The sequence below is a fragment of the Puma concolor genome, chromosome A3 (genome assembly GCF_028749965.1).
Source record: "Puma concolor isolate L17-30 chromosome A3, mPumCon1.1.hap2, whole genome shotgun sequence".
NCBI lineage: Eukaryota > Metazoa > Chordata > Mammalia > Carnivora > Felidae > Puma > Puma concolor.
Window position 1 is genome coordinate 73,161,192 of NC_141669.1, and position 25,278 is coordinate 73,186,469.

Sequence of the window (25,278 nt, forward strand, 5' to 3'; positions counted from 1 at the left end):
CTAATAGGCTCCTGATGGTCTAGTAGATTGATCTGGTCCAAGCCAAGTCAATATATCTCAATTCTAACCAGTAAACAAGAGAAAGAAGAAGAGAAAATCCCCTCCTGAAAGTTACACTAATTACTCATGTCACATTTGCTACATTTTACTCACATGATCCCACTGAGCTACAAGGGAGCTAGAAAATGAAATTTTTATTCTGAAGAGCCATGGGCTTTGCAAAAAATCAGGAGTGCTATTTCTCTAGAAGAAAGGAAGAAAAGATATTAGAGGATAACCAATGGTCTCTGCCATAGAAAATGAATGGGAATTACCAATTTTCTCCCCTAGGAAAAGGGTGGCAGTGTATGTTCTAGAGCAGTGTGGAGATCCTCGTTCTCCAAATGCCCAATATCCTCTTGGGGATCCTCATCTTAGCTATCTAGATACTATGCCTTCCCAAACAATGTTCTAACTTGCCAGAGCCCTGGAAAAGACATAAATCCACCAATACGGTAATCCAACAACCATAAAATCTATCTCTGTGTTTCATTTTCAACATTCCCATCCCTGTTGAGTTAACAAACAACAAAAGATTCTTTCATCATAATCGCCTAAAAGCTACAGATTTAATTTCCTGTTTCGTGGTAAGAATTGTGAGATAGGAGCTTGTCAGAAGAGTTATCAGAAGAAACCACCTTGGATGCAGACTGACATTCACCATTCCCTTGGATGAGTCCATGACAGCAGCTATCTTACCCATTCCCCCAGAGCTTCATCCTCAAAGAGCATGCAGTCCCAAGAGAACAGTGTTGGTAATCTGAGTAGTTCTTTTATCATTTAATAGCATGAGTTATAGTTACCATCCTAAAGTAAAGAGGAGGAAGAAGTCGAATTCCCTTTTGCTCCACCTTGACCCAATAACCAAGTCCAAGTGGCCCATATGTCTTTTGCTTGCAACCCTCTTGCTGGTAGTAATTTTGACATCAGTTTAAGTGTTATAAAGGAGTGTTGGTTGGGAGATAATATCCTTTAAGGCTCATGCCATCAACCTTCATATCTCTCTATCCTCTTTATACCACCATTTTCTGACCTCCAAATCATCTCCTCATTCACTGAAGATTTAGACAACTGCAGGCCTCCTGAAATGGATGCAAAATTGTGTGTGTGTGTGTGTGTGTGTGTTAATTATATTTTTTCCTTAAGAGAGGGTCTATACTTTTTTATGTTATTTTCAAGGGACCCCATAACCTCCCCCAAAGATAGTTAAGAATAACTTTTTTCAGATATTAAAATTGCCCCTAGTATTTGTCACATGTGGAATCATACTCCAGGGTCTTACTCTCAGTTCACAGCCTCCCATCTTTCCATCTACTTTCCTTAGTTACTCCTCTGATGGTTGAGTCTATCACCTCTTTAAAGTTTCACTTTAATCCCTTTCACCTTAAATTCCATGATCCATTCTTTCAACAACTTTTCATTCATTTGTCAATTCTTTCAATCAGTGTTTACTGAGCAAGTACTATTTGTTGGGCACACAAAGGTAAATAACACAGATAGTTCCTGCCCTAATAGAGAATACTTTCTGATGAGAGAAAGGAAAAGAAAAAAAAGCAAAGAAATAAAGAAATAAGTAACTCCAAATTTTTGATTAGTGGAATGAAAGCAAACAAGAGCTAAGCAAAAGAAAATCAGGAGAACCTACTTTAAATAGTGTGGTAGACAAAATTATCGTTCCCCCAAAATGTCTACATCTTAATCTCTGGACCCTATGAATGTGTTAAGTTACATCTCTAAAGGGAATTAAGATTACAGATGGAATTAATATTGCTAATCAGCTGACCTTAAAATGTGGAGATTATCCTAACATAATTACAAGAGTTTTTAAAGGTGGAAGAGAGAATTAGGATAACCAAAGAATGACAGCATGAGAAGGACTTGACCCACTGCTTCTGGTCTTAAAGATGGAGGAAGGGGTCATGAGCCAAGGAAACTTAGGTGGCCTATAGAAGTTGAAGAAGGAAAACAAATGCATTCTCCAGAAGAAACTCAGCCCTGCCAAACCCTGACCTTGAGGACTGTAAGATAATAAATCTGCATTGTTTAAACTTCTAATTTTGTGGTGATTTGTTATGGCACCAATAGAAAATTAATATAGATGGAGTGGACAGAAAAAGTCTTTCTAAGGAAATGGCATTTAAAGTAGAACCAAAAAATGTGTAAATGCCATGAGATGGAGAAAAAGTGTACCAGGAAGAGGGAAGGATATGTGAAAAAGCCTTGAAGTTGGAAAGAGCTTAGTGTGTTTGCCAACCCAAAAGTAGAACTATGTTGCTAAAGTTCAAAGACTGAGGGGGAAAGTTCCATACACTAAGTCTTAGAAAATCAGGGAAAGATCCTAAAGCTGGATCATATAGGGCAGAGTGATTTTTCTAAAATACATATCAGATCATGTCACTCCTCTGTCTAAAAAATCTCCTGGGACACCCAGGTGGCTCAGTCAGTTAAGTGTCTGACTTCAGCTCAGGTCATGATCTCACAGCTTATGAGTTCAAGTCCTGCATTGGGCTCTGTGCTGACAGCTCAGAGCCTGGAGCCTGCTTCAGATTGTGTGTTTCCCTGTCTCTCTGCCCCTCCTCTCCCTCACACTCTGTCTCTCTCTCTCTATCAAAAATAAGTAAACATTAAAAAAAATTTTAATAAAATGATGAAAAAATTAAAAGTCTCCCAGGGGTTCCCAGAGTCCTTCAGGTTGATCCAAATTTCTCAACACATTTACCACCATCTGGATTCCTGACCTGGCTTCTGTACCACCACATTTCTTGTGTTCCAGTCACTTTTCGGTTTTAAGTATTTCGTTTTCTTTCCCAGCTTGTTCACTGCTCTATCTACCTGAAATACTCCTTCTCCACCTCATAGACTGCTCCCTCCCTTAGGTCCCACCTTTGATGTCTTTTCCAGTAGGTCTGGTTCTGCCACCCCTCCAATGGGCTTCCTTAGCATCCAGTCCTTGTTCCCATCCAAGCATATCATGGTGCTTGGAACCACTGATATCACCTTGAATAAGTACCATCTGATAAATGAATCACCTTTATTCTTTATTTCCCACTGCTCCTGAGAAGTTTATCATAGGAAGTTTTTCCCCTTCCACACTGAAAACCCATAATGATGGGCCCTCTGATTTTTTTCATCACTCTTAGAAAACAAGATGTAACTTGATCACTTGAAGTGGTAAAATAAAATCTTAATTGATAAAGTGGAATTTACACTCTAATATATTAATCCATGACTATCTTCATCCATAGTTAAGACTCCCTTCCATTTCTTCACCTGTTAGAAACCTATGGTAGGCAGGCCTCCTGCCTTAGAGAAAGGGCATATGGTTGGCTGCATCACCCTTTCCTTCTCTGCATAGGAACATCACGGAGAGAGAATGGGAATGGATTCAGAAGGTTCTTACTTGACTAGTACAGTCTTATTGATGTTTTGCTCTTGCTGAGATAATGTTTAAATCTGATTCTATGTGACTTCGGGGTTCTTTGGAGGTTCCCCAGCTAGGATTTCCTGACTTGCAACTTCAAAGATGGGGACAGTGTCACCAGTTCTTCTGCCACTTCTTCTCCCTCTACCTCGGGCTTTCTGGTTGTCCCCCTCCCACCCGCCCCCCCCCCCCCCCCCCCGCCTCCAACACACCCAGACACTCTCTCCATCATCAATGTCTTCTTGCCTGGTAGTATACCTGAACAAGAGTTTAAATAACTCCAGGTAGTTTTTCTCTACTGCATGACTAATACCTAGTCCACATTCCTTTTGATGTGACAAATTCTGGGAGTGCAGTTCAATCTCAACCCATCCTTCCCTGTTCTGCTGCCAAAAATTCTTATCCTCTAGATTTTTAGGATGGGGATCAAAAACCCAAGTCCATGTGCCAACCAACTGCAGGGAGCATATATGAATCACTTCAGGTAATCTTACTGAAGTCCCTCTCTCTAGATTTGAGGTGATAAGATATAATTAGTTAAGACAATATTAGTAACCTTAACAAAAAAAATCCACAAATCTCAGTGGCTTACCACAATACAATTTATAATCAAGGTGGGAGGAATAACTGTTCCATGATGTCATTAAAGGTTCCAGGGTAATGTGGAGTATGCCATCTTCAACACATTGCTTTTGAAGTTGCCCTGGGTATCAATATCTTGTTAGCAAGTGAGGGAAAAAGTCAAGGCTTGTGCAGGGAGGTTTTTAATGAGCCAGGCCTGAGAGTAAGCATTCATACTTCTACCCACATTCCACTAGTCAGAACTCAATCCATGGCCACACCTAACTGCAAGAAAAACTGGGAAACATAGACCAACTTGAACAAGAAGAAAGGAGGCCAGTTTCTGCCCCAAGGGAAAAGCACACATTGGCTGATCTAGGCTGATCAAGTAGTGATCTAGGAAGACCAATGGACTCAGAGTCAGGACACCCAACTTTCGTCCCACTCCTGACTACCTCTCAGGACGTGGGCAAATCAGTTCACCTCTCCCTGAGCCTTGGTTTTCACATCTGTAAGGTGAGGGATTGGACTAGAGGATCGTCAGGCCCCACTTCTCTTGTTCTGTGTCTATGACCCTATGTATCACACCCGCAAATGGAGCAGAGCCATACTTCAAAAGGCATTGTGCCATGGCTGAGGTGAGGGGGAACATTCTGATCACACACTGAGAACTACTTCTTCAGAAGCATCTTTTTTCAAAACTGAAGAACAGGAGTCCTCTAGGAGGAAGCACATATGGAGACTGAGATCAGAAAGTCTAAAATATATCTAGAATCCCACCCTTTCTCACTATCTTTGTCGCTATCACCTTATCCCCTTCACTCTCATCTGGATTATTGCACCAGCTTCCTAACTGGCCTCCCTCTATGCAGCCTCTTTAAAAATTTCAAGCTGTTGGATTACTATTGCATTACTCCAAAGGCTATTTATTTCAATTCAATCCAAAAAGTAATTACAGAGCACACCATTCTTATTTCTCCCACCATTCAACTTGAGGTACTTACCTACCCCCCCCCCATTTCTATCTCTGTGTACCCCATTCCTTCAACTCACCACCCAAACTTTTCTACTCACTCCATGAAATCATTCCTGGCAAAAGTTATCTTCCCCTGCTCTCAAACCCTACTATTCATCATCCACTTATATGCTCCTATGTTAGAGGCTAGTTATTTGTGTACATCGTCATTCTCCACTAAATTGTAAGTTCCCTGAGGGAAGAGATCATAGATTATACTATTTGCATTTGCTCCATGCTAGGTGCTTAATTATTTATTGAATGAATGAATGACTAATGACTGTGGAGAATTGTTAAAATCGTTAAAAGGCAGGAGCAAGGCAGCCCAATTGGACACAGCAGTGAGCCTGGCTTCAGCTTGGCAAGTGCATTGTTTTCTGATTGTTTTTCTCAGAGTCCACTGTGGGTTGCACTGAACAATCTGTAGGAAGAACTGTAGGTGTGAATCTTCAGCCAAGATAATGATTGCACCGGGGTATGATTCAATTCAGTCTTGCTCAGGGGCAGTATTAGGAAGTGAGTTAAATGAGAGATCACATTCTGTCAAATCCTGAGAAAATGGCTGGACTCCTGCCAAATGAGAAATTGCAGCTGGACAGTAATTTTTTTTCTCTTTTCTCTCTTTTAAATGGGAAGCTGTGTGCTCTGAAACAAAACAGAGCATGGAGATGAGAAGTTATTTGAAGAATTCAATCAATGTGGACAATTGTTCTGCTAAATTCATATAAAATAAGCCTTTTCTCCCTTAGTAGCATAAAATTATGAGCTAGTTATATGAATCCATGTTTCAGCCTCCTTTTCTCTTTGGCCTATCTGAATCAATGACTGCAAGCCAGGCTGCAGCCAGTTAGCTTAGTTGGACAGAGCCTAGAGTATATATCATGTTGGCCATGAGCCTGATGCTCCTGGGGGCCCATTAGCCACACTTATTCACGTGTCCTGATCATGCCCCTAACCACAGATGTACAGCATGCCATGAGCACAAACTGATCCAAGAAAGGTAAAAGATTGGCACAAACCCATCCCCACTATTGAAAAGCAGCTCAGATTCAAATGGTGCATCCTACCAGCATCGGCAGCAATGCCTTAACAGCACTAGGCATACTAACTTGCTCACAGTAGGACTGTCATAAGTATCCATCTGATCATGTGTCCACCATGATAACTCTCAAAAAATAACAGCTGTCAGTTATTGGGCTTCTCCTCTGAATAATTCACAGGACTACACATTTCATATACCTTGTCTACACATCAATCCTGAGAAGTAAAAATTAACCAATTTTGCTGTTGGGAAAACTGAGACTCTGAGAGGTCCAGCACCTAGTACAAGGTTACATGGCCAGTGTATGGTGAAGCTAAGATCCCAACCGAGGTCCAACTCTGAAGCCATGCATCCTTCCACTTGAGTATGCTGCCCACTCCTTTTGCCAAATCCATCCATCCCATTCTTGGGTCAAAGGCAATAATGGACACTCTGAAGACTGTGCTTTTTCATATATGTTATCTCATTTATTCCTCCTCAGAGACTGGTGAGGTAAACAAAGCCCACTTCACTTCACTTTCTCTAAATCCTGAGAATTCTCATTATTAGGTCACACGGAAACTGAGGCATTAGAGTGAAAATTATTTTCATCTTCACAGTGAAAGTCACATGTCCCTATTTGAAAACCTGCCATGACTTTCCATGACTATCCAACCACATTACTGCATCACATAAGGCCCTTCTGGGCTGGTATCCCCCCCATCATCAGTTTCCTCTCAGCTCCTTCCTGCCTCTCTGCTCTTACACTATCATCTGCAGCCAAAGCAAATTGTTCTCCTTTCTCTGAAGATGTCATGATGTCACACACACAGTAGCCCTGACCCATGCTAGTCCCTCTTTCTGGAAAATCTCTCACACTTGCAGACTCAGCTGTTCCCCAACTCCCTCAGGCAGAGTTGGCTATTACCTGTCAGTCTTGCCATCACCTCCAAATGAGACGGTCCACATGCAGCATGCTGAGTGGGTGTCCACCTCTATTCATGAGACTTCCCCACTAGTGATAGTAGTGACTATCTCCTCAGCTGACAGGCAGTGAGAGCCGAAGCCCTCACAAAGGACTACACAGTGCTACATACTCTGGATGTGTTACAGAGCTGAGTTTATGGACCTCTACTCTCTCTTCCCCTCTCATCCCCCCCCCCCCAGTCCTTCTTGCTTTTCTCCAACATTCCAGGCAAGCTCTTGCCTCATAGCCTTTGTGCTGGCTCTTTTCTTTGTCTAGAGTCTCCCTCCCAAGCAATTCACTGGTGAGCAAGGCCTTCTCTGAACTCCCTATTAAATTGCTATCCCTACTCTTACCCCAATACTTTTTATTCTCCTTCAGTATGCTTTCTTTAAAGAGGTTCTCAACATCTGATAGCCCATATGTTTTTTTAATTTTCTTTCTCATGAAGGAATGAGTGGATCTTCATAGCCCTAGCTCTTCCCACCTACAACCCGGTTCCTAGCACAATGTGCTTGGCCATAATGTTATCTGGTCCCCTCCACTGCCTAGAAAATTCTAAAAGGTTAGCCAAGCCCATTTCATTTCTAGGGCCAAGACAAAGCCAGAAAACCAAAAGCAAATCACAATCCAGGAAGAACTGTGGGTCAGGGCAGGCTAATTATGTCTAGGCAGTCTCTCAAAGCAAGTAAGTCCTAGAACAATCACTATCTGGAACAAAGGTGCAGGCCCAAGGGAACAGAGAGCCAGGGAAAATGAAAGAAAGCCAAGACAACAAGTCAAAGCAGGCCAGGGAGAGGGCAGTGTGAGAAAATCACAGAAATGGTAGGCTTTGATATGTGTCTGGTGATGAATTGTATAGGTAGAACAGAGTGAGAAAGCTAATGTTTGCTGGACAAATGAATAATCAATGGAAAAACTAGGTGACAGTCCCAAGTACCTCATGGCTGGTGCCTTTCTGGATCCTCCATTGAACAGCCTTCCCGTGTAGGAGTTGTGATTTGCATCCCAAGAGATACAGGTGCTATGGCAGCGCCACCTCCTATTACCATGAGCCAACAGAGACTGCCACGAGTGCTCAAAGCAAACTATTCATCTTTTTTTCCTGGGAAGTAAGGCCAACATCCCCAACAGATTCTGTTGGCAGAACTGTTCCATTTGATAAACAAAGTGCAGGCTTTGAGTTCATGTTCTGCAGTTCTGTCCCCAGCATGAGGCCAGGTCTCCTGTGTGGTTCCACTAAGCAAGTACAAAGCAGAGCCTAAGACAAACTGCTATTCCACCTGGAAAGAGCAAGCAAGCACACTGGGCAGTGCTGGGGTTGTCAGCCAAGCAGAGAACGCTAGACGTTGGAGAAAACATTTCAAATTGGCATCATCTACTTTAAAGAGTTACAATCTCAGGTGTATTTTCACCCTAGAAGTCAGGAAAAGGTTCGATAAGCACACATAAGTGCAGCAGGATGCTCTCTACCTCCACATGTTCTATTGGAAAGATGGGCAAGGAGGAAAGGGACCAGGGCCAAGAAGTGGCCATTTGTTCCTTTCAAGTCTTTTCATGCCATTCCTTTCATTATACAATGAGTGATTATTTTCTTAGAGTGGAACCAGGACTAGGCTGGAATGCCAGGGCCTTAAAAATTCTTTATTAAAAATAACAGATAATTTTTATGGGATTAATACTATATGAACTCAATACAGACTCTTATATCACATCAACATAGACATCAATGAGTACACAGATACAGATACAGTTATAAGTATAGATATAGATATATAGTGCAACGTGGAACATAGTCCCTTATCCACCTCCCTATTTCCAAACACATTCTTCTTTCCAAAGGTAATGACTGATGACAATTAAGGGTTTCCTTCAGGTTATTTATTTATGCATTTATAATCATATATAAACATATACACATTTGGTTTTTTGCACTGATGGGATGATTAGACAGATTTTTCATGCATTTTGTCACTTAACAAAATGCCTCAGTGATCTGCCCATTTGGATAAGACATCTTATCCTTGAAGATATTTTTAACTTTTAATTTTTAATTGCCACATGGTATCCCACAGTGTAGATGCACCATATTGCATTTAATCTCATTTTTAAGAAATCTTTGTGTAATGTCAATTTGTCAGTAGCATAAAATAATATGTCATTAAACACCCTGCTATCTACATCTTTATAGTCATGAACAGGATTTCTTTCAAATTACTAGAATTCCAATTCTGGGTCAACCATGAACACAATTTAAATTTTGAATAATATTAAGAAATCAACTCTCTAAAAGTCTTTACCATAGCCCATTCCAACCCAAATTACAAGGTTTAGTTCCTCTCATCTTCACCCACAATGAATATCACAATTTTTTTTAATTTTTATCTGATAAATGAGAAACAACATTGTGTTTCATTTTTGTTCCCACAATTACTAGTGAGACTGCATATCTTTTCATATGTTTACTGTCCATCTGGATATCTTTTCTGTGAATTGTCTGCTTCTATTTTTGCCCCTTTTTTGGTTAGATTGTCTGTTTTGAGTAATTTGAAAGAGCAGGAATGCTCTCTTCTACCTTCTTCCTTGTATACATTAGAAATTTGTTTTCACAATGATTTGATTCTTCTCGATAAGCCCGTTTCATCTGCCAAACATAACGATAAGCTTCTCATGAGTGAATATATTGTTGCTGCTGTTATTTCTATTTTTATTATTGCTAATATTGTTTATTGGCCACCTACTATGCATATATCATATATGGGCCCATGTCCCCTGGCACAGATTCAAGCAGGGCTCACAGAGTGAACAGAGCTCTGGACTCTCAGACAGGAAAACCTGAACTCAAGCTTCATTTCTGCCCATCAAGAATCTGGAGATTTGGTCAAGCCTCAAAATCTCTCTAATGTCAGTGTCCTCACTTAATGCTCTCAACCAACTCCCAGAGTTGGATTTTGAGGTATCTATACAAATTCAAGTTTCTAGAACCATAGGTCCAATTGCCTAAAAGAGCACCCTGCACAAATTTGCCTCCTATCAGTGTCGATCATACCTGCCTTGAGCCTCAAATTCTGTGTTTTATCACCACAGCTAAACTCTACATAATTACTTGCAAATTACTCTTATGACCCCTAATAAATTTAAGAGAAACTTGAGAGCAGTAACTTTCAAACCATATAGCATCATCATAAGAAGAGATTTTTTTTTTTCATGGTTTTTGTTCATGGACATGAAACTCCACTTCAACTATTGTTTCAGGTACAATATATATACCTTTTATAAATCTATAAAATAATTAACATTCTTTCAAATATGAAGGAATCAATGGTTCTCAAAATATACAATTTAGGGGGCGCCTGGGTGGCGCAGTCGGTTAAGCGTCCGACTTCAGCCAGGTCACGATCTCGCACTCCGTGAGTTCGAGCCCCGCGTCGGGCTCTGGGCTGATGGCTCAGAGCCTGGAGCCTGTTTCCGATTCTGTGTCTCCCTCTCTCTCTGCCCCTCCCCCGTTCATGCTCTGTCTCTCTCTGTCCCAAAAATAAATAAACGTTGAAAAAAAATTAAAAAAAATATATACAATTTAGTTACACAAATAATAAATGCCTATAACTTAACAAATCAGATTTTCCTAAACATTCAAATATTGAATACACACTTTTTTTGCTCAAGCTCTCCTCGACATTGAATTACAATCACAAATCTAAAATGTCATATTCTCATAAATGTTTTAAACATTTGAGAAGTAGACAAAACCCTGACAAAATAGCACCAGTGTTACAGAACTTGTTATTAAACTTAAACTACTTTTAGTGCTAATACATTAATTTAAATTCTATATCTTCTTAGCCTTGCAGTAAGTAATGATACCAAATCTATTCTCTCTCTCTCAAAAAAAAAATCTCAGACTAGTCAGTTACATTTGCAAGTCCTGCATTATTGATATTTTGGGTACTTGTGTGTTAGGATGGGGGGGTGGTTGATGTGCTTGTGCTTTGTTTGCTTTCTGTTTCCTGTCTGACATGGAATCTGGTTAAGCTATTTTAGGAATTCACCTTCCTTTATTATGTCACTAAAACTCTAAGATCACACTTTTCACACAGGTTTTGGTATCTCCCCTTGAAATAATGTATTGAGATATTTGAGTTTCACTTGGTCAGCATGAACCTTTGTCCTCTCATTACACTATGGTGACCTGGCTGGTTAGCATTATTAGAAAAGCTTATATTCCTAATTACTATTTTATTATGATTAGTAAGGCCATCTAAGGGTTCTGTTTCTTAGGAGATGAAAGATTGGGTCTGTGCAATTACCTCTCCTCCTTAGGACATCTGGACATTGAAAATCTTGCCTACACACTGTTAACTCCTCTCTCAACTTAGTTACTGTGTGTTACCATTGTGCCAATTAAATCTTGGACCTGTATGCCATTTTTGTATGAGACAGTGAATACTGTCCAATTATTCCTGTTTTTAGTAGTTTCTACTATTTTTCTCCGGACTTTGAAAATGAATTTTTTTTATTTTTAATGTTTATTTATTTTCTGAGAGAGACAGAGTGTGAGCAGAGGAAAGACAGAGAGAGAGAGGGAGACACAGAATCTGAAGCCTGCTCCAGGCTCCCAGCTATCAGCACAGAGCCCAACACAGGGCTCGAACTCATTAACTATGAGATCATGATATGAGCTGAAGTCGGACATTTAACCAACTGAGCCATCCAGGTGCCCCTGAAAATGCATTTTTAAAAACACTTCTAAGATGCTATAAGAACAGATATATACTTAATATAAGAAACAGACAAACAAACAAAAACAGCATATAGTAACATGCCCCTGATTTCTTAATGTTCAAATTGTTACAATGTGGTTCTATAACCTGGTTTCTTTGTCTTTTCCCTGCCACCTGACATCTTTGAAAGTACTTTTTTTTTCCCAGCAACCATAGAATATTCTCAAGTTTTCCTATACTGAGAAATGTAATCACTTCCCCTATAGGAAGCTTGGGCTCCTGCTAAGGGCCAATACTTAGAAAGCCAAGAGTATACAAAAGGGCTGCTTCTGCTGCTGGGCCACTTTGGGAAATAACAGAACTGGAAAAAATATTTCTTTGTGAGGGGGGTCATGAGTTCAAAATGATTTTTGTAACTTAACACATTATGCTGACATACCCTACTTTTCTTAGCAATGACTTTCTACTACCTTGACAATAAATGCCCATTCAAGGCATAGTAAAATTTTTATCAAACAAATGCTTTGATCCATGTTGAATTGAAAGATATTTTGCATGGACATGTAGCTTCCCATCATCCTATTACCTCTGATGTAAGGCTGGTGACTAGCCTGAGCTTCCTTCATTACATGCATCCCCACCCCAGCTTCATACCAACTATTCCTCACAGTTCACAAACAAAAGAGAATCACCTGACCAAATAACTAATATTCTTCTCAAATGTAGTAAAAGCATCAGAAGTAGTTCTAATCCTTGAGTGAGCCAAATAAGCTTCAAAGCAGGCCAAGTCAGAAGAATGAGAGTTGTGGGCAGAAATGGACCCCAGATAACAAGGCAAGAAATTACTGTGTGGACAAGTGGTAAGAATATTCTCCTCTGTAAAGGAAATATAACTCTGTATATTCGTTTTTAATTCATGAATTTACTGATACTCTAACTCATCCTTACTGAGTTTGAAGTAGCATACAAAATATAAGACAACTTGGTAAAGAAAGTAGATAAATGGGAATGCAAGCTGGTGCAGCCACTCTGGAAAACAGTATGGAGGTTCCTCAAAAAACTAAAAACAGAACTACCCTATGACCCAGCAATTGCACTACTAGGTATTTATCCAAGGGATACAGGTGTGCTGTTTCGAAGGGACACATGCATCCCAATGTTTATAGCAGCATTATTGACAATAGCCGAAGTATGGAGAGAGCCCAAATGTCCATCAATGGATGAATGGATAAAGAAGATGTGGTATATATACACAATGGAGTATTGCTCGGCAATCAAAAAGAATGAAATCTTGCCATTTGCAACTGCGTGGATGGAACTAGAGGGTATTATGCTAAGTGAAATTAGTCAGTCAGAGAAAGACAAATACCATATGACTTCACTCATATGAGGACTTTAAGAGACAAAACAGATGAACATAAGAGAAGGGAAACAAAAATAATATAAAAACAGGGAGGAGGACAAAACAGAAGAGATTCATAAATATGGGGAACAAACTGAGGGTTACTGGAAGGGGTGTGGGAGGGGGGATGGGCTAAATGGGTAAGAGGCACTAAGGAATCTACTCCTGAAATCATTGTTGCACTATATGCTAACTAATTTGGATGTAAATTTAAAAAAATTAAATTAAAAATTTTTTAAAAAGAAAAGAAAGTAGATAAAGATCAGAGCAAAGAAGAAAACAAGGGTAGAATAGTATTTGAAACTATAAGCAAATTAAATATACCCAAAAAAGGTATGTCAGAACGTCATATACAAAGATTACACGTCCCAACTTCACTTCTAAGTGTCATAGCAGCCAAACCTAAAAGGGAAACATTATCAATTACAAAAACTACAATGAACATAAAATTCTTCAAAGTCATTTTGTTTAAGAGAAAGATAGATTTACTTAGTATTTATATCTGAAAAAAAAATTTCTCCTATGGGTCCTCACAAAGGGCAGTGATATAATATAGTTAACAACAGCTTCACTGATGCTCCTTCAAGAAGTACAACAGGCAGCTTTCAGGCTTCCTCTTATGCATCATTGATTCTCCCCAAAGTCCAGTTCAGTAAAAGTAGTTTACAAGAGATCAAAACAATGTGTTCCAAGTACATGGTTCTTTGATGATCTGGCTTGATTTGGGGGATAAACTTTGGCCTGCTGGAGGAATTGACAGGCTTCCAACAATCCTCTTAGAGTTTTATGTCTTGGAATTGAGCTTTCACTAAGAACTGAATAACAGAGTCCGAGGTATTGTCTCTGGCAGGAACCTGGACTACTGTGTCATATACTACATCCCCTATACCCTTTAACAGTCTACCAAGGGGAAGAATTCTCTTCTTATGTCTTTTTCATAAGAGACATTCTCTTATGAAAACTAAAAAGCCTGAGAAGGACTATACCCTTTCCCTGCTGCCTCCATGCCAAAGGAGCGTCAGTGGGGCACAACCAGGGTCCTTCCACAGCAAGTGCAGAATGTCCTATTACACAAAGTAAATGGCTGATACAATCTCAGTTTTCAGGTGGGCCATGTTTCACTGTAGTCAATAATTCTAGTTAACATTACATTCAGGGTAGATACTTGTTTTTGTGCCCTTGGGACCCTAAATATGGAGGAACAGCAAGGAAGATTGAGGCTAAACAGAAGTAGGAAGAAACTGTCTAGGAAGTAAACAGGTCAATTTAATATTGAAAATATGATTGAAAGGGAGGAAAAGGAATTATTTATTTGCCAATGAAAAGTATAGAACAGAAAACCATAACATAATTCAGCTCAGTATACATTGACTATGTTCCCCTTTGTCTCTGCAGCCTACACACACATTCTGATCTCCTCCAAGAGGAAGCTTAAGCACAGCAGGTGCTGCCCCTTGTTAGCAGGGGCCTGAAGCCAGATGGGGACCAGAAATGAAGCTTTGGAAAGCCTACTGGGCAGTAGTCTAAGCTGTATACCTTCGATAGGGCTTTAGCAATAAAGGTGGCATGTGATCTTCAACTTTCTGACTCCTCAGAACTGGGTGAGAATAGAAGAGTATTATTTACTGGCCCCTAAAAAGCCGAGTGTAGGATGAGGATAAGAAAGGTAAGGAGTGAAATGCTGGACTGCAAGTTCATTCCTAGTATGCTCTGACAGACAACAAGAAATGGTCATAGTAGCCGAAGCCCTAGACCAGGAAGAGAGTGACTTAAGTTGACTAATGAGCCGCTGGCCATTCTGGCACAAGTTAGGAAGCAGGGACATATGTGTATGGCATTTCCAATCCTTATTACAATCTTGGTAATGAGGGCAAGGTGTCTGGTGTCTTCATTCCTCAAACTGCAATTCAAGGCAACTGAGCTATAAGCTCTGTTACTGCTTAGCAATGTTCTTACTCACCAGAATCTTTTCTGACTGCTTTTAGCTTCTATTCTCAATTTTGGACAGGCAATTCTAGAGCCCCTCAGAAAACTCCATGCACTGATGGGTAGGGTCAAAGGAAGCAAAGTACAAAAGCTTCCTGGCATTTCTAACTATAAATAGGTTCAAGAGGCCTGTCTCATTAAGAGCCTTGCTGCTTTCTTTGAAGTACAAGCCACAGCTCAGTTAGCTGGAAAATAATGTAAGTCCCTCACCAGCACCAGGAACCTACACCCAACCCCATGCCCAAGCCTTCCTTCGGAAAAGTATTCTTGTGCATTTCCCTTTACTTATAGTGAATAGTTATCAATAAGTCAACAAGCCGTTGAGGACTTGAATCCTACAAGTCTCTAGTCAGAAGGAACTTGGAGAACTAGATTAGTCTCTGCTTGCAAGCAAGAGACATTGATTTGGGGTAACTTAAATAAAAAGAGAATATTCTAGAACACTATGGGACTGCTCACAAGATTGAAGGGAAGACTAGAGAACAAAGCTTGGAACAGACAGGTATAAGGAGGCCCCAAAAGGTTTTGCTGCCAGTTGAGTGCTTCCCCCACAGCTGGAATGATGAATTTCAATGGTTCTTCTCCCCTAGCTTCATGCTACAAGACTCAAAGTCCTAGGAGAGAGAGAAACCAGTAGGTCAAGTCTACTGGTCTTGAGTCCCATCATGACTTTTGCTATGCCTGGACTATAAGAGGAAGGTCAGGGAACTGAGCCTGGAGGGTCTCTACTGGATGTCATAATGGGACAGCAAGTCTTGGGACTTACCTACACAACCGCATACAAAGACAAAAAGTAAATTCGCCAGAAGGAAATCAAACTGCTGATAGGGGCAATGCATGATGGGCAGAAACCATAAAAAATGTCCATCTCAAAAATGTTAAAACCAATTCCCTTCTTTTACAGTTAAGGAAGCTAAGATCTAGACAAGCTAAATAACTTTTAAAGCCTAAATAACTTCCAAAGAGCAAGTTTGAGGAAGAGATGGAACAGAAATTAAGACGAATTCTACTCACAGTATGGTCTATGAACCCACAGTACCTCATCACCTGGGAAATGCAGGTTCTCAGGCACCATCCCAGACCTACTGAGTCAGAATTAGCATTTTAACAAGTTCTCGGCGGGGGCAGGGGTGGTGATTCACATGCACACTAAAGTTTGAGAAGTACTGCTCTACCTTTGTAGGTCTCGACCTTGGTGTCAGGAGTCAAGTCCAGGTATTCCTCACCTGAATTTGATCTGTGATGGCCTTCCTTCAATTCATAGAAAAAACTGACATAAGTGTTTCTTCATCATTTTCTAGCCTCTGGGGCTAGATTCTAGCCCCATTATTTTCTAGCCTCTGGGGCCTATTCCTATGAGCTAGTTAGCACACCCAGACAGAGGGCGGTTTATGTGGTCACCAGAAGCTTAACAATAGGGTATACACTTAAGCCAGATTCCAACACAGTGATGGAAGGAATTCTTAAACTCAAGGCTTGATGAAGGCATTGTTGAGAATGAGTAGTCCCAACAGTGAAATAAGAACCAAAACCTATATATAATGATATGAATTACTCCATGGCAATTGAGTACAAGAAACATCAATTTTTAATGGTTCTATACCAAATTAAATCTTGATCAGATTCTCCTGCTGAGCAGAAAATCTAACTGCAGTTCTTTAGAAGCACCCCCTCCTTTCCTTGGTTGAATCAAAACTGAGAGGCTTATGGAGTTTTACAAAAATCAAGAAAGGGTCCTTATTCCTCAGTTGGCATGGTCACTGACTTTACCATCAGCCTTTCTACCCAGGGTCACCACTCTGGGAGGGTTGTAGGCATGCCTGCTGTCTACAGACACTCTCTCTGAGTGTCAGTAAGCCAGAAAAGTCATCTTCCCTTTCTCCTCCCCACTGAGGTCTGTGCTTCATTTTGTATTGGTGGAAGTGTGTTTATGATAGTACGATTTTATTGCATACATATAATATAGGCCTGGTTTCTGCCAGCAACCTGCTCCTTGTTTGCCTGCTGGGGTAAAATATGTCAACATTTTATGGTGTTCCATAAAGAGTATGATATAAGTAAAGAGCACCAGTTTGTCCAGGGGCTCTGTCACCTAGACTAGTTTGAGAGGCACTGCTCTTAGCTGCCCGTAATAGACAGATAGCTTTTACTGCTATTGGGGTTTGTAACTCAAACACTTCTACACCTGTTAGTCCTAGACCAACTCTTAATCTTGAACCTATAACATATTGCTCATTCGACTTCTTGTTACCTCTTCCCTACCATCCCATATTCCTTCTCTACTGGAGAACATACTGAGTGGTAAAGCCTTTGTGGCTCAGATTATTTTGGGAACTTGGAAAATGAAGGCTTCCTCAATTAATGATTAGTGTTATTAAGACTGTATATATCCATTATACAAAAGCCACTTCCAGCCATGGGTGTGTGTGTGTGTGTGTGTGTGTGTGTGTGTGTGTGTTAGGGGAGTGAAAAGGATGGTATAGATGTTAAATTACATGATGTTATTTTAGGTTTGAGCCATTGCCCCCTAAAATTCCTTTCATATTATCAGATGTATGGACTACCTTTACTAAAAAAAACAAGTTTTTCATGCCATAATTAAAATTTTTTTCAATGTTTATTTATTTTTGAGAGACAGAGTGTGATTTGGGGAGGGGCAGAGAGCGAGGGAGACACAGAATCTGAAGCAGGCTCCAGGCTCTGAGCTGTCAGCACAGAGCCCGATGCAGGGCTTGCACCCACGAACCATGAGATCATGACCTGAGCAGAAGTAGCACGCTTAACTGACCGAGCCACTCAGGAGCCCCTTTCATGCCATAATTAAAAATAAGACTTTAACTATAAATAATTCTGGAATAAAGAATAAAGAGGCTGCCATTCAGACACAGGTCTAAATAATTCATAGTACAGCATTTCCTGTGTACAGATTCAGGTTAGGAGAGGGACACCTGAGGTACATAATGTCAAGGAGGAAGGAACCTAGAAAGTAAACCAGAGTACACCCAGGATGCACACATCATCTTTACAATTTGTCAAGATCTTGCACTAAATGCCAATTCCTTATTCATCCCAAAATGCACTTAAACATGAAACATGGCTACTTTTTTTCCCTCCTTCTAGATCAGGAATTTCAGAGGCAGTGGCCATTCTGAAAATCATTCCAGTAACTTACTCACAGATCAGGAGGCCAACCAGAGTGATCAGGTTGACTCACTGGACCTCAGAAGTCTCTCCAGAACATGTTCCACAACAACAAGAGTAGAAGAAGAAAAAAACTGCCCTTTTTTTTATGCTCCTTTATTTATTTTAATGTTTGTTTGTTTGTTTGTTTGTTTGTTTGTTTTTGAGAGTTTGAGAGACAGGGCGCACACAAGCAGGGAAGAGGCAGAGAGAGAGGGAGGCAGAGAATCCCATGCAGGCTCCACAGTGTTGGCACAGAGTCCCACAGGGGGCCTGAATTCACAAACTGTGAGATCATGACCTGAGCTGAAACCAAGAGTAGGACATTCAACCGACTGAGCCACCCAGGTACTCCAAGAGTGTTTATTTATTTTTGAGAACGAAAGAGAGAGAATGAGGGAGAGAGAGAATCCCCAGCAAGTTCTGCAATGACAGCCCAATGCAGGGCTCAAACTCACAAACCATGGGATCATGACCTTGATAAAATCAAGAGTCAGACACTTAATGGACTGAGTCACCCAGGCACCCCAAAACTGTCTTTTTGACTCCTATATGTGCCTGATTGTATTCCTGACCAATCAAAACAATATACACTGAGTTCTATACAATCCTAAGAGGTATTTGGCAGGGCCATACCTTCAAGGAGCTTTAGTTTATGTGGGGAAACAAAGCATATGCATAGAAAGAAAACAAACAGTACACAATAGTCTTTAATCAGTGGAAAACACACCAACTTCAGAGGCATTCAGGTGAGAAAAGAAGGGGTAGAGGAGTTCTCATCATTAGCCAGAGTAATTTATTTAGTAAAGGCTATATGGAGGACTAGGGATTTCAACTTGACCTTAAGCAGTGATTCTTCATTTAAGATCAATGTTCTTTTAAGGGGTACATGAATGGAGCTTCAGGGGCCAATGAACTCTTTGGATATGCACTTTTCCAGGATGAAGGATGGCCTTCAACAGATTCTCCAAGAGGTGACTAAAAAAGTTACAAGCTGTTACCTTGCAAGAAATTGCATAAGTAGTGAGGAAGAAAAGCATCATCCTAAATGTGGGAACAAGTAAACAAAGGCATGGTGAGGGAACGAACAAGCCACATTCAAGTGGAATATGAGCAAGGCCAGTCAAGTGGTTGCACTGGTCCTATGTCCATCTAAGGCAATATCAAGAAATGGAGCTAGGAAAGCAGATTAGAACTGGGTGGTAAGTGGCCTTTGACTATCAGGATTATTCTGTGGGTGGTGGTCAGGTGAATGACACAGTGACATTGGATTTAGGATGATTAATTGACCACTTGGGGCAGGATGAGGTGGAGGTTGGTGAGCCTACAGTCACAGAGATGAGGGATGAAGGTCAAGAAAATGAACAGAACTGGTGGCTGTAGCCATGGAATGGATGACAGAGATTTTGGAGGCACTGAGAGAGGAACTGATAAAATTTAGCAACTTAGGGATATGGAAAGAGAGAGGAAGGAACCAAAGGTAACAGTGGAGAGAACGCTGATTATGGAGAACATGATAAAGACTTTGATTTCCAACAGATGGAGTTGGAGGTGTTGTCCCAGTTACAGTCGTGAGACCCTTTATCAATGGCACACATATTCACATACCCAAAAGTAAGATCGAGGCAATCTTCTAGCCCAGTGCCCTCTATCCTAAACAATTGATTTAGTCTGACTTCTTGGGGGATTCTGCATTGTTAACCCGAGGCTGTATCATTCTTGTTTTTTACTTGCAATCTTTCTGAAAGCATTTTCTCAGGATGACGTTACCACTGTGTGATTAGGAGACAGGCAAGGACGTAAACATTCCAATAAGATAAAAGCAGGCCTGCTTTCCCAGTACTCACACAGCACTCCAACTTCATTAGGCTCATGTTGTTTCATTAGACTCAATGCCATTTAAATTTTTATGTTCATTTCAAGGCTATTTGTTTTGACAAAGGATTTTAAGAAAACGCAGTAGGAACTTTCTGGGTTTTATTTAACTTTATAACCATCTAATTTACTCCCCAATAAAGGGATAACTAAGCATTCCTGTTATGCTGCTAAAAACCTCTTTGCATAATTTTGAAATACAATGCAAGACTCTGCAAGGACGAAATTCATGCCAAGGAAATGCTGACACAAGCTGTCCAATATGGGGGGGGGGTGGCGGGCGGGGCAGAGAGTTTAGGAATTCAACACTTCACACACACACACACACACACACACACACACACACACACGAGCTATAGGACCCAAGACACCTCTTCTACTTTTATAGTGTTACTTTTCTAAACAAGTGTGTCTCTCACCTGGCCACACACAGGATAGTTGAAGCCCAGCAGGGAGTTTCCCACAGCCCAGAGGAGCCAAGAGACAGGGGACAACAATGACTAACAAGAGACAAGGGGATTTATAGGGACAGAAGGGGAATGTATGGATCTCATGGAATCATTCTTCATTTCTCCCCAAGATGACACTCTAGTTGACTCAGATTTTCTCACTTGTTGCCTTAGGAATCAAGCCTCTGCTCACCTCTTCATTTTGTAAAATGCAAGCCCCCCCCCAGCCCCCTACCGTGGTAGGCAGGACTTCCCTCTTATCTATCTAAATGCATTTGGATATGTGAATATTTGGCAACTTAAATCTTACCGCCTCCCTGAAACTTTTTCTATTTCAGGCCCCTGGAACATCGTCTTCACTCACTTAGTCAACCAACAAACACTTCTGAGCACCTGCTTATTGCAAGCACGAGTGTCCATTGTATATGTTCCTTGTTTTCCCCTCTGACTGTTGGACTATACCCACCTCGTCACTCTAATACAGGTGATCACTTCACTTCTTTACTATTTCTCACAGTGCCAAACCAGTTTCTAGGCACAGTAGCAATTAGTGCCCATATGTTAAAACATGCCCAGCATGTTCTTAAAAAATAAGAAACAAAACCACTTAGGAAAATCCAAAAGTAGCTGTCGTTTTAGCACAATTAGAAAGAAAACTTAGAATGATGAAAATAATATATGCTTTGTTTTTGCTTTGTTTTTGCAAAAGAGAGTGTGAGCAGGGGAGGTGCAGAGAGAGATAGACAGAATCAGAAGCAGGTTCCAGGCTCTGAGCTGTCAGCACAGAGCCCAACACAGGGCTCGAACTCACGAACCGTGAGACAGACACTTAACTGACTGAGTCGCTCTGAGCTGTCAGCACAGAGCCCAGCACAGGGCTCGAACTCTCGAACCGTGAGACAGACACTTAACTGACTGAGTCACCCAGATGTCCCTATATGTTTTTTTAAGCGGAAGGAAGGAAGGAAGGAAGGAAGGAAGGAAGGAAGGAAGGAAGAGAAAGAGAGAAAAAAAAGAGCCCAAACAAGGAAAAGAGCCATCAGAAAATGTTTTGAATATGATAAACTGAGGAATGTGTTGGGATGGCTTTGTGAAAAATGAGAAGGGAGCAAAACTAATTTCCTTTTGGATCTCACAGAAAGTTACTAGACTTGAGGCAGCTGTGTGGCTCAGGCCGAACTTGGATGTGGGCAGCAACTTGTTCACCTCATCTATAACAGCCAATATGTGCTTCCAGAAATGGGCCTGGAATTCACATGCTCCAAAGCTCCAGTAAATGTCCAGTAAATGTCCCCTGAGGTCACCCTATAAACACAAAGTTTGAACTCCCTAGGAAAAAAAATAGCAACATAAGCAAAAGAAAAAAAAAAGTCATTATCCTTAGAATAAAAAGATATTTCGAAACAGCAGAGCTGCGGGTTGGTGTATCCTCACATTTAGTTTTTTCTCTAATTATGAAGTCAGTGCCACTATGCTCTTTCCCCAGTACAGACAAGGGTCTCCTTTTTTACTTCATGGCTCCCCAGCAGCTCATATTACCCTACAGGAAGCAATAAATACTTACCCACCTGAAGTGCCAGCTTCTCACACAAACATCTGGCAAGTTTTGTGGGCCTCTTAACTATTGAATTTCCACATCAAGCACATTTTCTATTTAAATCTTTTATTTATAACACTTTTGTGTAAATCCAAGCCAACAGAATACACTCTGAGGCAGAGATTTTAGCAAATAATAAAATTTTTAACATTTGTAACTTTAACAGCATGGCTTTTATAACTCAGGAAAAAAAAGCAGGGCAATTAAAAATATTGTCTATGGGGGAGCCTGGGTGGCTCAGTCGGTTAAGCATCTGACTTTGGCTCAGGTCACGATCTCGCAGTTTATGAGTTCAAGCCCTGCGTCGGGCTCTGTGCTGACAGCTCAGACCCTGGAGCCTGCTTTGGATTCTGTGTCTCCCTCTCTCTCTACCCTTCTCATGCTCTGTCTCTCGGTATCTCTCAAAAATAAATAAACATCAAAAAAAAATTTTTTTTTTTAATTTTTTTTTTTTTCAACATTTATTTATTTTTCGGACAGAGAGAGACAGAGCATGAACGGGGGAGGGGCAGAGAGAGAGGGAGACACAGAATCGGAAACAGGCTCCAGGCTCTGAGCATTCAGCCCAGAGCCCGACGCGGGGCTCGAACTCACGGACCGCGAGATCGTGACCTGGCTGAAGTCGGACGCTCAACCGACTGCGCCACCCAGGCGCCCAAAAAAATTTTTTTAAATATTGTCTATGGACTCAGAAACAAGGTTGGTTTTTTTTTTTATAAAGGAGCCACTAAAGAAATATGTCCTCAAACACATAATTTATCTTTCTCCCAAAACAGAAAAATACATGAGTCTGCTCTTTAAATTAGAGAAATCTCTGTGAACTGACTGCAGAGACACTTACATTTGGTTTCCACTCTAAGTGACAGAAATTTCAATGATCAGTTGCAGACACTGAGGAAAAGGTTAACAACACATACTCATGTGGGCTCTAAAACTGTGCAGTCCGGGGGTCGAATATCAACTTTGTCAGGTGTTATAGGACATAGCCCCATTTAATCACAGCTGGATGGTCTGTGTGACAACTGGAAAGTTTTATAGCTTCTCTGAGCTTCATCTGGACAATGAAGATAAAAATAACAAGCTCACAATACTGACTGAAGAATGAGACAACATCTTGTTGTAACCCCAAGTACAACATATGTAACCCCAAGTACAGTCCCTGGCTGTCTGACCACAGAGTAGAAGCACAATTAAGGATGGGTTTTCCTCCCCATGGGTTCCCTTCCTCCCAACCGATAGGCCCAGACTGCTCAGAAATTACGGTTTCCATTCACATCCATCCTAAAATAGCATTTATTAAATGTATCCTTGGATGTACCTCTTCACATCAGTTTTTCCATCCATAAAACAGAAATATTAGCTACCCTACCTCCCTAACAAGAGCGCTGTGACATCTTGGAAAAACACACAGGACTGTAAAGAGTATCAGTGAGAAAGGGGAAAGATGTGGGCTGACCATCAGAAGACCAAAGTAGCACAGAAATTAAATAAGATACCAAATGCATGTAAAGAAGAAGACATTTTGTATTTTCAGATTCTGCGCAAGGAGGGGGCAGAAGCAGAGAGCACTACTTGGAAGATAAAAACAAAGTGGAAATTTGGGCAACCAGAGAGCTCTAAGAAAGTCCAAAGTGGCTGAGTCCAAAGTGGCTGAGCGAGAGTTTAAAAGGTGCTGTGGAAGGGAGCAAAGTTAAATCTCACACTTGGCCTGTGTTTGACCCTGCTCCCAGGGTTTCTGGTTTAAAGAGATGAGCTGAAGGGCCAGGTTAAGAATAGGAAGGAAATATTCCATTGAGGTAAAATATACTGTAAAACTTGCAGGTCTGCCTTCCTCCTATTCCCTGCCCTTCTCCCCACCCTCCCAACTCCTCACACTCACCATGCCAGACCCATTTATTTCCTTAGCTAACACACTTACTCTCATTTTAACCAACACACACAGACATACACATAATCTCATACATAGCCTTGCACATACACAAAAGACACAAACATGCGCACATATGTATACATCCTTTACTTCTGACCCTTAGCCCCCAAACAGTTCAAGGAGCCCACATCTGAGTAGTAAGAATTGATGATATTAAGCTGGTAAAAAAAAAAAAAAATGAACGAACAAACAAACAAACAAACAAACCTGATAGGGCTTATGGTTAAACATGACAGATTGTACATGTGCTTTTTTTCTTCACTTTTCAATCCCATTAAGATGATGACAGTATCTAAACTGTGGATGCTGGAAAGTAGATGGGCAATGGTAAATGACTTAGCAGACCAGAGAAGCTGAAAACTAAACTAAAAGGCAAGCTGGATCGTGCTGCAGACCCCAGAAAAACAGTTGGAGTCACCAGGCACCTCCTAAGACTCCTCCTCCAAGAAAGAAGTAAAGAGAAACTTGCACAGCAGAAGAGGGGTCAGTGCTTGCACTAAATGCAAGAGGCTCTGTCCACTACACCTCAGTAAATCTGTTAATTGAGAAAAGAAAAAAAAAACCCTACCAAAAAAACAGGGGTTTAAGTGGTTAAGATACCACCCTACCCCCAGTTCCCAGAACTCTGACAGCCAAGTGTCTACCTCCAGGCAGAAAACACAGAGGATTACTCTGCAGAAATGGACCAGCCCAAGAACAAAGAACTGCAGATGATGAGAGACTTAGGGGCCCTTCAGTGAAATACCTAAGTTCCCATCTGATCACCTATCACTGGTACAAACCCCCTCACCTCATGCATACCTTCCAGTCATCTTTTTAGCACTTTCACCTTACATAAAATGGAATGCCATTGTACATACACCTCCAACATAAAGGAAACATCAAAACAAACAAAAGAAACGGGACTTAAAGAAAAGAAACAATGCAGGGAGCAGAAGAAAATTTCAAACATTCAAAAAACACTATCACAAAAACATTGACATAGTGTTCTTACAGTGTCCACAGCATGGACAGCTGTGGAAAAGTGGAATCAAAAATAGAGATATCTGGGGCACCTGGGTGGGTCAGTTGGCTAAGCTCCAACTTCAGCTCAGGTCATGATCTCGCAGTTCGTGGG

General features: G+C 40.9%; 1 long non-coding RNA gene across 1 annotated transcript in view; it reads right to left on the reverse strand.

Moving 5' to 3' along the window:
• The window catches only part of LOC147582530 (uncharacterized), a 61,483-nt gene that overhangs the window by 30,617 nt on the left and 5,588 nt on the right, over positions 1-25,278 (reverse strand). The gene's annotated exons all lie outside the window — the stretch shown is intronic.